We start from the raw sequence: 11,563 nt of genomic DNA, 5'->3' as shown, positions 1-11,563 counted from the left end.
ATCATCTTCCCTGTGGGCTATTGTGATAACCTCCAGACTGGTCTTTCTGTGTTTAGGCTAGCCACATATGGTCTACTCTCAACACAGCAGAATGATCGTTTCAAAACTGAAATAATATGTGGCACTACACTGTTAAAAATTCTTCCAAGTGTCCATATTTTACTCAGAGTAAAAGCTAAAGACCTCACAATGCCTACCTACATGGTCTTGCATCATGTGGACCCTTGTAACTTCTCTGGCCTCACCACCAACTGCCTTTCCTTTTGCATACTCCACTTCAGCCATACCAGCTTGTATGGCCTGAATGTGTCCCCCCAAAATGGTTATGTTGGAAACTTAATCTTCAATGCAGCAGTGCTGGGGAGGTGGGGCCTAATGGGTAGTGTTTACCATTTACAACCAGCACAGCCAGGAGTATATAAGAATTCCAGTTTGCATCCTTCCCATCTCTTGGTGTTTGCTTTTTTAATTAAAATGTTTTATTTTAGAGACACACACACACACACACACACAGAGAGGAAGAGAGAGAGAGAGAGAAAGAAAGAGAGAGGTAGAGAGAGAGAAAGGGAGAGTGAGATAAAGTGATTTCCCAGCCACTGATTCATTCCCCAAATGCCTGCAATGGACAGGGCTGAATCCAGGAGCTGGGAACTCAACCCAGGTCTCCCACATGGAAGGGACAAAACTACTTAAGCCATTCCCTGTTGCCCTCCAGGGTGAGCATTAGCAGGAAGCTAGAATGGAGAGTAGAGCTGAGACTTGAACCCAGACACTCTGATATGTGATGCGAGTGTCCTAAGAAGTGATGTTGGGCAGACCTCCAAAAAACCCAGGGATCGTGGGGCCGGTGCTATGGTGCAGCGGGTTAAAGCCCTGGCCTGCAGTACCAGCATCCCATATGGGCGCCAGTTTGAGGGTCCTGGCTGCTCCTTTTCCTATCCAGCTCCCTGCTAACCTGCCTGGAAAAGCAGTGAAGGATGGCCCAAGTCTTTGGGTCCCTGCACCCATGTGGGAGATCTGGAAGAAGCTCCTGGCTCCTGGCTTGGGATCATCTTAGCTCTGGCCGTTGTGGCCATTTGGGGAGTGAACCAGAAGATGGAAGACCTCTTTCTCTCTGTTGCTCCCTCTTTCTGTAACTCTTTCAAATAAACAAAATAAATCTTAAAACAAAACAAAACAGGCATGAGACTGCCGAAAGCTCCTGTGAATTCTCTTGGAATATTTGGGCCATCTTCTCTTGCTTTCCCAGTGCATTAATAGGGAACTGGATAGAAGTGGAGCAACTGGGACTGGCACTCAGATGTGGGATGCCAGCATTGAAAGCAGTTGTTTAATCTGCTGTGCCACAATGCTGGATCCCATAATTAATTTGTAAAGTACATCAAACCTCAGCTCTAAAGTAGGTACAGAACCAGTTAAAAAGGTCACATGGCTGGGGTAGGTGTTTGGTGCGGTGGTTAACATGCCACTTGGAATGCCTGCATCCCGTATTGGAGTGCCTGTGTTCAACTCTTAGCTCCACTTTTGATTCCAACTTCCTATTGTGCACTCTGGTAGGTAGCAGGGGATGACTCAAGCAGTTGAGGCCCTGCCACCGATTTGGGAGACCTGTGATGAGCTCCCGACTTTGGTCTTGTCCAGCCCTGGCTGTTGTGTGCATTTGGGATTGAATCAGTGGATGGGGGGATCTGTCTGGCTGTCTGCCTTTCAACACAGCAAAAACAGTTGTTGTCAGAATTATAAAGATTTTATTAAATAAGCTGTTTTATATGAGAAAAATGAATCAAGATTTGATTTAAATAGGATCTATTTTGTTTATTTTTATTTTATTTTTAAAAGTTTTTAAAATTTATTTGAAAGAGAGTGGTAGAGGCAGAGAGAGAGAGAGAGAGAGAGAGGTCTTCCATCTGCTGCTTTACTCCCCAAATGGCCGCACTGTCTGGAGCTGAACTTATCTGAAGTTAGGAGTCAGGAGTTTCTTTTGGGTCTCCCACATGGGTGCAGGGATCCAAGCTTTTGGGCCATCCTTTGCTGCTTTCCCAGGTGCATTAGCAGCAGCTGGATCAGAAGTGTAACAGCCAGGGTTTGAACCGGCACTCATAGGGATGCTGGCATCCCAGGTGGCGGCTTTACCCTCTATGCCACAGTGTGGAAACTCATTGAGCACTACTAGAAAGCGATGGCTTGTTTAGAATCAATCACAATGTCATGGCAAAGGTGTGTTTGTTTGAGGATGGCGCTATTTTTTCCCTCTGGAAGGAGACTTGGTAAATATATAGGGATATTACACATTTTGATGCATTTAGCAAATATCTTTAAGCTCCTAATAACTTCTAGAGAATGTGACAGACCTTGGATAAACAATGCTGAACAAAATAGCATGTTCCTAGCCTCATGGAGCTAATGTAGGAGAGAGTTAAACTAATAAACACACGAGAATATACTCTTACAATTTATATGTTAACATTCCAGCTTTTCCTTAAACATCATGTAAATTTTGTCTGTACTATTATCTGTCATGAGATCAAGGAAATAGTTAAATACTTTCTCTAGGTAAGTATTCAAAAGATTATCTGAAAGTGAAAATGGTTTCTCTGATTAATCTTGTGTAGTCATCTGATTGTAGGAGAACATTTTGTGTTGCACAGTTATTTGCATGCTAGTCACTTTTGGCCTGGGTTATTTTATATTCACAATAACTAATGAGACAATTTGTGTGCTTGAAAAAGCAGGGTGGGAATAAATGATTACAATAGTGTAACTAACTCTTGGCTCCTGGGCAGTGTTCATTTTGCTCAATAGTGTTATGCTTTAAAAAAAAAAAAGAGATTCTTATATACGAAGGCCCGATTTTCCTAATTATTTTGAATATTTCTATGATTCATTAAAATGTAGAATTAAAATCATTCAACTAATGTTATGATATTTTGCATTGTTATATCTACTTTAATTATCATCAAATTGCTTTGACTAATGGATTTCTTTTCCTTTTTCTTCAAGCCTACCCTTTGATTAGTCTTGGTGCCTTCTATTTTGAAGGTGTTTTTCATTCTTTGAAGGGTTTTCATTTGATATACTTTGTAAAGCCCAGTTTTAGGACAACTGTAGTATGGCTTAGAGGTATAGGGGAAGTAGTGCTGGCCTTGGTACAGGAGTCAGACAGACCTGGGTGTGAATCCCAGCTCCACTCTTACTTAGCTATGGCATCTTTGGTTAATTATGTAAATGGTGAGTCTTAGTTTTCTCATCTGTGAAATGGAGATGATAATATCTTCATAGGGTTGGCAGGATTAAATGAGATGCATACAGAAAGCACAGCATGGTGCCTGCCACTTGGTGGGCACTCAGCTGTGTATGTGCTGTTTGGCAGATCAAGTCATACTTCTCAGGATTCTATTTTAGATAGTGGAAATAGATTTGCATGAGTTATTCTTTCTTCTTTTACCTTGTCCCTTTGTGTCCAAGTACAATTTTTCCTTTGGGACAGAGGAAAGTGTTATTGGGTAGAGGGAGGCTGGCTGTGCCCAGGAGGGAGCAGCACAATGTCAGCGCACCCTCTTGAGCAGAAGGCTCTGTGTTTGGCGTGAGCAGCCTAGGCCAGTGGTTAAGAAAAATGTCCCAACCTTGTGGAAGAAAGTGTGGTTGAAGCTAAATTATAAGGCATAATCAGGGTTAAAGCCAAGAATCCAGGCTATTCATTCAAAAAACCACACATCAGGCACATTGCTAAGCCCTGAGTTCATCAGAGTGGGGCACTGTGCCCCAGGGTCTTATGCTATAGAGAGGAAGTCCCACAATTATAGCACATTGTGGTAAATGCTAGCTGGGAAAAGGATGCAGGGATCTGAGAAATTTAAAGGAGGGACAGCCATTTACTATTTCTAGGAGAGGGATGGGGGCAGAGAGTCCAAGAAAGCCACACCTGAGCAGAGAATGGAACAAGAAGTGTAACAAGTGGTAACAAATAGGAAGGTAATTTGTGGGTCCAGTGGAGGGTGGGTTTATTTTATTTTATTTTTTTATTTAATAAATGTGAATTTACAAAGTGCAACTTTTGTATTGTTGTGGCCCCCCCCCCCCAACCTCCCTCCCTCCCGCGGCCCTCCCCTTTCCCACTCCCTCTCCCATCCCGCCCTTCATTTTCAATTACCTTCATATACAGAAGATCAACTTAGTATACACCAAGCAAGGATTTTAACAGGCTGCACTCACACAACCGCACAAGGTATAGGGTATTGTTCTTCTAGTAGTGTGGTTTTTAAGTTTCATAGTAAAACACATTAAGGACAGAGATCCTACGTGGGGAGCATGTACCCAGTGACTCCCGTTGTTGATTTAACAATTGGCACTCTTTTTTCTTTTTCTTTTTTTTTTTTTTTTGACAGACGGAGTGGACAGTGAGAGAGACAGAGACAGAGAGAAAGGTCTTCCTTTGCCATTGGTTCACCCTCCAATGGCAGCCACGGCCGGCGCCAAGCCGGCACACCGCGCTGATCCGATGGCAGGAGCCAGGTGCTTCTCCTGGTCTCCCATAGGGTGCAGGGCCCAAGGACTTGGGCCATCCTCCACTGCACTCCCTGGCCACAGCAGAGAGCTGGCCTGGAAGAGGGGCAACCGGGACAGAATCCGGCGCCCCGACCAGGACTAGAACCCAGTGTGCCGGCGCTGCAAGGTGGAGGATTAGCCTAGTGAGCCGCGGCGCCGGCAACAATTGGCACTCTTATTTATGATGTCAGCAATCTCCCGAGGCTCTTGCTATGAGCTGTCTAGGCTATGGAAGCCCCTTGAGTTCACCAACTCTGAACTTGTTTAGTCAAGGCCATATCACAGTGGAGGTTCCTTCCTCCCTTCAGAGAAAGATGCCTCAGAGGGTGGGTTTTGAAGCACTCTTGTTTTTGGTGCTTTGGGGGCAAGGAGCAAAGCAAGCAAGGTAATGAGGTTGATTCTGAGAGTACTTGTGGGACGCTCTCTGGAGGTCCAGCGTTGCTCAGAGAACAGAGACACTGGGGACTGAAATGGTGACCTTGTTTTCATTGACTTGCAGCAGGAATTACTTGCATGACTTTAGTGACCTGAAATAGTTCATATGTAACTTCTGTTGATGCTCTCCTGAGAGCAGGATAAAGTTTGCCTACAGAGTTATCAAAATTCCTGCTGATTCTACATGATGGGAGGAATGGCATTGGACACTTTTACTTCTTGCTCTGGAAAATTTAGTGGGCTGGTGTATTTGGGGACACTTTGGAAACCTGGCTAACTATTTTAAATTTCAATAGCTAGTCTTCTCACTAGAGATTTTTAAAAGTGTGTGTGTGTGTGTGTGTGTGTGTCTGAGTGAGTGAGCGAGAGAGACTCAGAGTCAACTGGTTGATCTTGTTTTCCTTGACTGAGAATGCCTGGATGTACAGATGTAATGTGAATGGGCAGTCCAGATGTTGATGCGCAAGAGGGTGCATAACTCATGTGTGGGAGCTGGGAGATTACTCATTAATTCAATTCTGGTTCTTGTCATGCTCTTCATCTTTTCTTCTAAATTTGTTCTCAGGAGACCCATCTCTGTGATTCTTGAGGATGACACAGCTGAGAGACTAACGATATTTACTAAAAACGAGAGATATTTGCCAGGTCGATTTCCTAGTCAAGATTCACTTGAGAATAAGCAGGAACACCAACTTGTATCTACATTATGATTTTAGAATAATTTCATTCCAAAATTTTCTCAAGCAGCAAAATTCTGAGAAAGTGACCCTTTATATAGGAAATTACTTCTATTGTTCTTACATTTCTGCATTCCTTGATTTTAATAGACACAGTTAAGTCTATAAAATATGGAAGTAACTTGCAAAGTAAGGCAGTAGGTATTTAGGAATTGAATTATTAAAATCTGTAAATGTAATCTAAAAGCCATCAGGGGATTTAAAGCTCACTGTTTGAGTCTATTTTTCCTTTTGACTGTTGTGCACAGAACTCTTATTTAGCTTGATATTTTCAATCCCTAAGTTTTGGAGTGATTCTTTTGTGTGCAGGAATAGAGAATTGAAACAGTTGATCAAACAGCACCTGGTTGATGATGGGTAACTGGAATCTTGTTCAAGTATTTCATCTCAGCTCAGCCCAGTAAAAACCAGGAGCTCTTTTTTTTATTTTTTGTTATTTTTTTAAACTTTTATTTAGTAAATATAAATTTCCAAAGTACAGTTTATGCATTACAATGGCTTCCCCCCCCCATAACTTCCCTCCCACTCGCACCCCTCCCATCTCCCGCTCCCTCTCCCATTCCATTCACATCAAGATTCATTTTCAATTCTCTTTATATACAGAAGATCGATTTAGTATATATTAAGTAAAGATTTCATCAGTTTGCACCCACACAGAAACACAAAGTGCAAAATACTGTTTTAGTACTAGTTATAGCATTACTTCACATTGGACAGCACATTAAGGACAAAAATTTGGAATGCTTCATGAATTTGCATGTCATCCTTGTGCAGGGGCCATGATGATCTTCTCTGTATCATTCCAATTTTTAGTATATGTGCTGCCGAAGCAAGCACTATTTTTTATTTTTTTAAAACTTTTATTTAATAAATATAAATTTCGAAAGTACAACTTTTGGATTGTAGTGGTTTTTTCCTCCATAACCACCCTTCCACCCACAAACCATTCCATTTCCTCCTCTCTCTTCCATGCCATTCTTCATCAAGATTCAATTTTAATTATGTTTATATACAGAAGATCAACTGTATACTAAGTAAAGATTTCAACAGTTTGCACCCACACAGAAACATAAAGTGAAAAATACTGTTTGAGTACTAGTTTTACTGTTAATTCGCATAGTACAACACATTAAGGACAGAGATCCTACATGGGAAGCAAGTGCAGTGACTCCCGTTGTTGATTTAACAATTGACACTCTTATTTATGGCATCAGTAATCACCCAATGCTCTTGTCATGAGCTGCCAAGGCTATGGAAGCCTCTTGAGTTCACAAACTCCGACCCTATTTAGAAAAGGCCATAGTCAAAGTGGAAGTTCTCTCTTCCATTCAGAGAAAGGTACCTTCTTCTTTGATGGCCTGTTCTTTCCACTGGGATCTCACTCACAGAGATCTTTCATTTAGGTCTTTTTTTTTTTTTTTTTTTTTTTTTTTTTTTTTTTTTTTTTTTTTTTTTGCCATAGTGTCCAGTGTCTTGGCTTTCCATGCCTAAAATACTCTCATGGGCTTTTTAGCCAGATCTGAATGCCTTAAGGGCTGAATCTGAGGCCATAGTGCTGTTTAGGACATCTGCCATTTTGAGTCTGCTGTGTATCCTGCTTCCCATGTTGGATCATTCTCTCCTTATTAATTCTATCAGTTATTATTGGCAGAAACTGGTCTTGTTTATGTGATTCGTTTGATGCTTAATCCTATCATTATGATCAATTATGAACTGAAACTGACCATTTTAACTAGTTAGATGGCATCAGTACATGCCAGCTTAATGAGATTTGGAGTCCCATGGTACATTTCTAGCTCTACCATTAGGGGTAAGTCTGAGTGAGTGTGTGCGGAACTGTACATTTCCTCCCTCTCTTATTCCCACTCTTTTTTTTTTTTAATAGGGATAAATTTTCAGTTAAATTTAAACCCCTAAGAATAATTGTGTGTTAAAGAGTTCAACCAATGTTATTAAGTAGAACAAGAAAATACTAAAAAGAATAAAATAGTAATCTGTTCCTCCACAGTCAGGACAAGGGCTGATCAAGTCATTGTTTCTCATAGTGTCAGTTTCACATCTACAGGTTCAGGAGCTGTTTCTTAAAAGAAGTTAAGAGTTAGCAGACGAGGACCTCAAGGATCTTTGCTGTAATATCTCTAAAAAAAAGTTATTTACTTAAGAAGGAGAAGAACAAAGTGGAAAGAAAGGGAGTAGGGGAGGGAAGGGAAAGGGAGAGAGAGAGTCTTTCATTAGCTAGTTTACTCCTCAAATGCCCACAACAGCTGGTGCTAGGCCACGGCAAAGCCAGGAGCCTAGAGCTCAATCCAATTTTTCCGTGTGGCTGGCAGGAACCCAACTACTTGAGCCATCACTGCTGCCTCTTTAGCAGGAAGCTGGAGTCAAGAGCTAGAGCTCCCTACTGAACCAAGGCACACTGATATGGGAAACAGACATCTTAACCACGAGGCCAGTTTACTTCTATGATTCTTTCACTAGGACTTGCTAGAAGTTTCCACCCAGTGTATTTATTTACCACAGATGCATGGAGTTCCTCTGGATTTAATGATCTGGAGGAGAGGGTGGCAGAGTGGAGTGCATCCAAGCTTGGACCTCCTGCAGAGACTTCACTAGCTCTGGCCCCACTCAAAACTAGCAGACTCATGGCTAGTCAGTAAATGGGTCCAAGCCGAGCATGTGTTATCCAGTGCTTTCCAAACCCAAAACAATGCTCAATGCCTTTCCAGGGCCTCTCCTTCATTCTCCTAGTGGCAGTTTATGAGAACTCCCATTCCGTCATGCCTTTATCTCACTCACTGTTATTCCGTTTAATGTTTACCAATCTGTTGAGTGCAGAAAAAAATTTCATTGTGTTATAGAGGAATTTTGCTTACTACTAATGAGATTGAACATCTTTTAAAATATTTATTGACAATTTTTGTTTTCTCTTGTTTGGAACATCTCTACGAATTATACTCATATTTGTATTCAATTATTTATCTCTTATAGCCATTTAAAATGCTATTTATATTTTGGGTAGAATCTTCAATTACCTACTTTCCTTTGGCTATAAAAAAGAAAATAGTGAGCTTATAGTGAAGAAGACTCTGTTGTCAAGGGGTCTTCCTTGAATTCCCTGCCTGTGATTTCCCTTCTACATTTTCTTTTCCTTTTTGAGGACATTTGTGAAATTTCTCTGAGGCTTTACCACCTCGCCTGTGTTTCATGTATTGTCTGCGGAGTGGCAGTAAGCATAGGTGCTGGTGAGAGGAACATGTGGGAGAGAAAACACATCTTGATTCCTGGAATCTTTCTATTTCTTTTCATCTAGTCATTATTTCAAATATGGCCTTGAAATTCTCTCCCTGCCTTTGAATGCTGCCAGTTTTTCCACATTTATTTGATGTTCATTTTAGTAGGATCTATTTTCTAGCTTTTAAAAAAATGGCTTCACAAAACAATCCAGTTAAGAAATGGGCAAAGGACGTGAATGGGCATTTTTTTTTTCTTTTATTTATTTCTTTTATTTCTTTTTATTTTTTGACAGGCAGAGTGGACAGTAAGAGAGAGAGACAGAGAGAAAGGTCTTCCTTTGCCATTGGTTCACCCTCCAATGGCCGCCGCAGCCGGCGCACCGCGCTGATCCGATGGCAGGAGCCAGGTGCTTCTCCTGGTCTCCCATGGGGTGCAGGGCCCAAGCACTTGGGCCATCCTCCACTGCCTTCCCGGGCCACAGCAGAGAGCTGGCCTGGAAGAGGGGCAACCGGGACAGAATCTGGCGCCCCGACCGGGACTAGAACCCCGTGTACCGGCGCCGCAAGGTGGAGGATTAGCCTAGTGAGCCGCGGCGCCGGCCGAATGGGCATTTTTTAAGAGAGGAAATTCAAATGGATAATAGACCCATGAAAGAATTCTCAGGATCTCTAGCCATCAGGGAAATGCAAATAAAAACCACAATGAGTTTTCACCTCACCCCCGTCAGAATGGCTATCATACAGAAATCAACAAACAGTAAATGCTGGTGAAGATATGGAGAATGTAACCTAATCTACTATTGGTAAGAATAGAAACTATTACAGCCATTGTGGAAGACAGTATGGAGATACCTCAGAAAGCTAAAAATATATATGCCATATGATCCAACAATCCAACTCCTGGGAATTTACCCAAGGGGAATGAAATCAGCATCAGAAAGAATTATTTGTACCCCCATATTTATTGCAGCTCAATTTACAAAAGCTAAGATATGGAATCAACCCACATGTCCATTAATTGATGACTGGATAAATAAATTATGGTATATATACACTATGGAATACTACTCAACAGTAAAAAAATAAGATGCAATCCTGTCTTTTGCAACAAAATTATATGTAACTGATAACCATTATACTTAGTGAAATAAGCAAGTCCCAAAAAGACTGGTTATTCCCTGATCCAAAATTGTAATGTGTAGCAGTGAAATTGACATTTTGAGCTTCAGCAATTGTTCACAGCCTTTGTCTCAACTGTTGAAGAGCAGTGATTTTTTCTTCTTACTATTTGTTGAACTCTTTTTTTTTAGTGTAGGGATAACCTTATGAGTGTAGAATAAACTAAAAGTAGATCACTGTAAAAATTAAGAGAGGGAATAGGAAAGAAAGGAGGAGGAGGAAGGGTAGGAATGTGGGCAGGGGAAGGGTAGAGTGGGAAGTATTACTGTGTTCCTAAATCTGTATATATGAAATACATGAAATTTGTTTACCTTAAATAAAATAAAATATTTAAAAAATTTAAAAAATGGCTTCAGTTTTTTCAATTCTTTGAGAAATTGTTGACAATGTCATTCAGAAAGTCCACACTTGAATAAGCAAATTATTTACTGGCTGCTTTTATTAAGAAGAACATTTTTTTTTTTTTTTGACAGGCAGAGTGGACAGTGAGAGATAAAGACAGAGAAAAAGGTCTTCCTTTTCCTGTTGGTTCATCCCCCCCCAGTGGCCGCTGGGCTGGCAGGCTGCAGCCGGTGCACCGCACCGATCCGAAGCCAGGAGCCAGGTGCTTCTCCTGGTCTCCCATGGGGTGCAGGGCCCAAGGACTTGGGCCATCTTCCACTGCCTTCCCGGGCCACAGCAGAGAGCTGGCCTGGAAGAGGGGCAACCGGGACAGAATCCGGCGCCCCGAATGGGACTAGAACCCGGTGTGCCGGCACCGCAGGCGGAGGATTAGCCTATTGAGCTGCAGCGCCGGCCAAGAAGAACATTTCTGATTTGGTATATCAGAGGCATGGCTGTTTTTGAATTTTTAAATTAATTAATTCAAAAGGCAGAGAGACACATATACATACATCTATCATATACATATATATCATATACGTATATATACATCTATCATATACATATATATCATATACATATATATATACATACACACACATATACAAATATTTAGAGAGAGAGAGAGAGAGAGAGAGAGAGAGAGAGATCTTCCATCTGTTGGTTCATTTCCTAAATGTCCACAACATCTGGGGCTGGGCCAGGCTGAAGCCAGTAGCTAGGAGCCAGGTGCTCAATTTGGGTCTCTCAGTTGGATGGTAGAGACCCAAGTAGTCAACCTACCACCTGGTGCCTTCTAGGGTTTGCATGATTAGGGAGCTGAATTGGAAGCAGAACCAGAACTGAAATTCAAACTTCTACCTGATATATTCTGATGCTAACCCGTCTTCTCTCACGGAAATATCTGGCACTGCTTTTTTTTATTTTTAAATCATTTAAGAGAGAGAAAGAAAGAGAGTGAGAGCGAGTTAGCTCTTTCGTCCACTGGTTCACTCTCCAAATTCCTTCAAAGGCCAGGACTGCTCCATGCCAAAACTGGGGTTGGGAATTAAA

The 11,563-nt window shown here is 41.6% G+C and overlaps 1 non-coding gene across 1 annotated transcript; it reads right to left on the bottom strand.

Annotated features, from left to right (window-relative positions):
• Positions 1-6,446: 6,446 nt before the first annotated feature.
• LOC127493787 (U6 spliceosomal RNA) lies at positions 6,447-6,554 on the bottom strand. Its single transcript, XR_007924331.3, has one exon. It is a non-coding gene; the product is annotated as a U6 spliceosomal RNA (small nuclear RNA).
• Positions 6,555-11,563: the final 5,009 nt, after the last annotated feature.

This window comes from Oryctolagus cuniculus, chromosome 7 (assembly GCF_051225735.1).
Source record: "Oryctolagus cuniculus isolate XC-2025 breed Fujian yellow rabbit chromosome 7, ASM5122573v1, whole genome shotgun sequence".
Classification (NCBI taxonomy): domain Eukaryota; kingdom Metazoa; phylum Chordata; class Mammalia; order Lagomorpha; family Leporidae; genus Oryctolagus; species Oryctolagus cuniculus.
Note: the sequence above shows the minus strand (reverse complement) of the source record. Positions and strands in the feature narration are given on the sequence as shown.